General features: G+C 39.6%; 1 long non-coding RNA gene across 1 annotated transcript; it reads right to left on the bottom strand.

Annotated features, from left to right (window-relative positions):
- Positions 1-1144: 1144 nt before the first annotated feature.
- On the bottom strand, positions 1145-3161 carry LOC133951406 (uncharacterized). Its single transcript, XR_009920453.1, has 3 exons — positions 2939-3161; positions 2542-2677; positions 1145-1722 (listed from the first exon to the last, which is right to left on the bottom strand). It is a non-coding gene; the product is annotated as an uncharacterized LOC133951406 (long non-coding RNA).
- Between the last annotated feature and the right edge of the window lie 1805 nt (positions 3162-4966).

Raw genomic sequence — 4966 nt, forward strand, 5'->3', positions numbered from 1 at the left:
GAAATATGGAAGCTTGTGTTTTGATGGCGTTTCATCAAACTTTAACGCCACACCACGGTCAGACGGTTTTGCTAAAACGTAATCCTTCAATAACTTTAGATCTCCAATTTGTTGTGATGACGATCGTCTAAATTTGAAGTTGATCTGATGAAAGCTGTACGACAAGTACATCAAAGAAAAAATATGGAATATGACCGAAATGGCCACTAAAGTCAAACTGGCGGGCTTCCTGCTGCGTTATTCATAATGCACTGATGGACTTTTTTGTGCATCTTGTCATGAGACACAATAGTCTATGTTTTTTTTGAGGATCGGTGAATGCTAAATGAGGGGCTTTTCCGTAGGTGGCGCTCTTGAGCCATTTTGCCACGCCCTTTTCAAAATACTTCAGAAAACGTAAACTTGCGCACATTTGTAATTTACTGTACACTTTAGAAACTTTTTGAGCATGTTAAAGCCCTCAAAAAGCCAATTCACTGAGCGAAGAAAAATAATAATAATAATAATCTTTTCAATTTCAATAGGTCCTCTCACCGATTTCGGTGCTCGGGCCCTAATAATAATCATTTCAATTTCAATAGGGCCTCCCACCGATTTCGGTGCTCGGGCCCTAATAATAAAAATCCTTACAGATTCAATAGGGCCTCTCACCATTCGGTGCTCGGGCCCTAATAATAATAAAAATCCTTACAGATTCAATAGGGCCTCTCACCATTCGGTGCTCGGGCCCTAAATAATAATAAAAATCCTTACAGATTCAATAGGGCCTCTCACCATTCGGTGCTCGGGCCCTAACTAGGGCTACGTTGTAGCACTAACGGGCCCGAGCACAGGCAATTTCAAGTCTGTTGCGGTCGGGGAAGAGAGAACGTTCGATGACCAAGCGCTCGTCTCCACATTGCCTGCGTTTGCCCTGTGCGGCAAGGAAGATCGCTCCACTTCTTCTGGCCAGCCGCTGGTGCTGAACTAGAGGTAAGTAACCTTGAAACTATCCAACATAACCTATTGCTTTATCTATCATCATATGCTTACATGCCTCAAGTTTTTTGTAATATGTAATTGTTATAAAAGTTACCGTTTATTTATCACGTCTAATGAACAGATTGAAGCAAGATAACTCGACAGTCTTGTTTTGGTTGTGACATTATTTTTTTTAATGAGTTACTATCAATACGCTACACGTGTACGTTTCATGTGATAGTAACTGTTTCACCAATATTCTGATACAGGATGGTATATCCGCCATTACTATTTTCACATTGTTTATTTAGTCTGTCATGGAGTTGTAGAGTGAATTAGACAGTAGTGATAACATTATAATGTCCACACATCAGTGTTGTAAACACTTCTCCAATTAATTATATAATTATGTTTTCACACTGAGGGAAGTGGAGAGACTTGATGTGGACTGTTATCAACAGCTCTGTGGGAGATCATCACCTTGAATATTACAGATGAGGTAGAAAGACATTTTATCTATGTGTACAATGTTGTATTTCTTTGTCACGTTTTATCAAAAGCGATTTAAAGTATGTGCATTTAACCATTAGGATACAAACCCAGACCCTAGTACATCGGTTCTAGCTGAAATAAGTAGTGCTTCATAAACAACACAAAACATTCATAACAGTACGCTTCTGCTCCTCATTAATGCAGCTCCTGATGTCCCCAGCAGCAACATGGTGGAGATCTGCAGCTTCATGCTGGTCAACTGGAAGACAACTGATTAAGATTAAAAGATTAAGATTAAAATCCATTTATTCATCCCAAACACATGCACAGACATGCAAAGGCACACTCATGCAGGTAGGGAAATTTAATCGCTGCTTTTTACCCATCTGGTGCAGGACACACAGAGCAGTGAGCGACCATGTACGGCGCTCGGGGGAGCAGATGTTGGGGGAGTGAGGTGCCTTGCTCATGGGCACTAGAGAGGGTAGGGAGACTCTTGGATTTTTGGACAGATCAATCCAGGTTCGACTTTTGTTGTCTCTCCATGGAGTCGAACCAAAGACGAACCAGAGACCTTCTCTGCCCATAGTCCAAGTTTCTGCCACTCGACCACCGCCTCTCCTCATGCATCATCAAACTAGTAATCTACACATCACTCCATGCGTTGCTCCCTTAACTACAGATGGCCTGCGAATGTCATGGAGTTTTACAGTGAATTAGACAGTTTAGGTATGATTTTAATCTCCACACATCAGTGTTGTAAACAGTTCTCAAATTAATTATAGAATTATGTTTTCACACTGAGAGAAGTGGAAAGACTTGATTTGGACTGTTATCAATAGGTCTGTGGGAGATTATCACCTTGAATAGTACTGATGAGGTAGAAAGACATTTTATGTATTTGTACAATGTTGTATTTCTTTCAGCACTTTTATCAGAAGGGACTTAAAATATGTACATTTCACCATGAGGATATAAACCAAGACCACAGTACAACAGTTCTATCTGAAATCTGTTGTGCTTTATACACAACACAAAACATTCTTTAACAGTGCGTTTTTTCTCTTCATAGATGAAGAACTGCAGCACCTGATGTCCTCAGCAGCAACATGGTGGAGATCTGATTTGAAACACTTTAGATAAGAACCCAGTGTTTTATATTTCTGCTTTGCCATAAGAGACAGAACATGGTCATCACAGCTGTGTCCTTCAGGCTCGTCTGTCCCTAATAAAATGATAGGAAACATGAAAGTGATCGTCATTATTGTAGAGGAAGAGTTACATATGAACAAAGTGTGTAATCTTATTTTCTGTGGATATTCAACTGTGTATTTGAATATGCTTTTGGATTAAAACGTGCACTACCATGACAATGAATGTTTTTAATGGAGCTATTTCACATTAAAAGTATTGCATTATAATTTAATACATTATGTATTATGTGCAATACTTTGATTGTTTTTAAGTAATGAAATCAGGTCTGTACCTGGAGTCAGTGTTCAGTCTGGTTGGATTCAAGTTGTGTGTCAAGTTGGACCTTCTAGAGGAACATGAAACCAATACACAGATATGTAAAGTCATACATGGGCCAGGTTAAGTAATTAACAGACTTTTAAATGGTAAAAATAAAATATTAGTTCAAAGTTAATCAGAGCATAATCATTTCAGATTAGGAAATAGGTAGTGCATATAAGCCCACAACTCTGTATGACACTGTCTGTTCTAGTAAAGGTACAAGGCCATGACTTACTCATATTTAACAAAAGAATTCAGTGAAGTCAGTCTGAGATTAACGATTTAAATACTGAAGGTGGGAGACACGGTTATTTTTCACTGTAACACGTGACAGGACATCAACACCGTGACTCTGAATAAAGAGCCTTAAAAGACGTAGTGCTCCTTTGAACAGCTGCTCTTACAATGTGTAGCAAGTGCTAAATCTCCATTAGTATAATAGTAACAAAAATCACCCTTTACATAATTGAACATATATTTTCCATGTGAACCCCTTTAACACAGTTCAATTCAGGAGCAAAATATAATTTATACAGTATTTATTAGAGCTAGTATTAGTAAACAGATCAAACAAATGCAGTACAACACATCACACATCCACAGTGTCTCTTTTGCTTATCATCACAGTCAGTCAGAAGTGTCCGTTTAACTTACGTAGCAGTTGAGAGATGCTTCGTTGGAGCTAGCAGGAGCTAGCTCATAGCCAGTGCTGCTGTTGAGAGCGGCAGAGTTCACACAGGAAAAGACACAACGGGAGAGGGGACAAAAACCTTTGAGTCCCACACTCTAACCTGCTGAGCGAACAACGTCCACAGTGACTCCGCCGCCGTCCTCTCATCCAGACTCGCCAACCGTTCTCCGGTTCTTCGTGATACACAGCTCCGCAGCTTGTGACGACGTAACTTCTTTCAGAGTCTCATGAGGCGTTCACTTGCAGCTGTGTTAAATGCAGCTTCGTTTGTCATGGCGAGTTGAAGAAGTCTGCTGCAAAGCTATGAATAATCCGCATGATGAAAACTCACAGCAATGTTATGCCTACATTATCAATATATTGAGACCCATGTGACACAGTTTGACATGGTTTAGCAAAGTGAATGAGGAGAAATTCATCCAAGTGTGAGACGTAACAAACCGAAAGCGGTCTCATGCTGCGTTCAGGGTAACTCTGTTAAAATGGGATTCATTGGTCATGGTGAGCTGATGAACTTTGATGCCACGCCATTAACAATCTGCATGATGAAAAGTCACAATAATGTTATGCCTACATTATCAATATCTTGAGACCAATTTGACACAGTTTGACATGGTTTAGTAAAGTGGCTGGAGGGAAATACATCAAAGAGTAAGATGACCAAAACAAGACATTTCCTGATGCCACCAGGGGGCGCTTTCCTTTTAAGTCATGATTTCTAGGTAGATGTCTTCCGGTCGCGACTCTTGTCTTATATGTGTAGTTTGGAGTCGATTGGACAAAATATGTCTAAGTTACAGAAGCTCGCTTATATTGGCGTTTAGTCGAACTTTAAGACCTCACCACGGTCACACGGTATGATGAAAAGTTTAAATTCTGATAACTTTAGATCTTCATCTTGTTTTGTAGAGTCTCATCTAATTTTTAAGTTGATCTGATGAAAGCTGTCTGAGTAGTACATAAAAACATAACACGTACCAAAACAAGACATTTCGCGTTACCACCAGGGGGCGCTGTGATTGTAAGTCACAATTTCTGCACCCATGTCTTCTGGTGGCGACTCTTGTCGAATGTGTCTAGTTTGGACTCAATTGGACAAAATATGTATGAAATATGGAAGCTTGTGTTTTGATGGCGTTTCATCAAACTTTAACGCCACACCACGGTCAGACGGTTTTGCTAAAACGTAATCCTTCAATAACTTTAGATCTCCAATTTGTTGTGATGACGATCGTCTAAATTTGAAGTTGATCTGATGAAAGCTGTACGACAAGTACATCAAAGAAAAAATATGGAATATGACCAAAA

The sequence above is a fragment of the Platichthys flesus genome, chromosome 4 (assembly GCF_949316205.1).
Source record: "Platichthys flesus chromosome 4, fPlaFle2.1, whole genome shotgun sequence".
NCBI lineage: Eukaryota > Metazoa > Chordata > Actinopteri > Pleuronectiformes > Pleuronectidae > Platichthys > Platichthys flesus.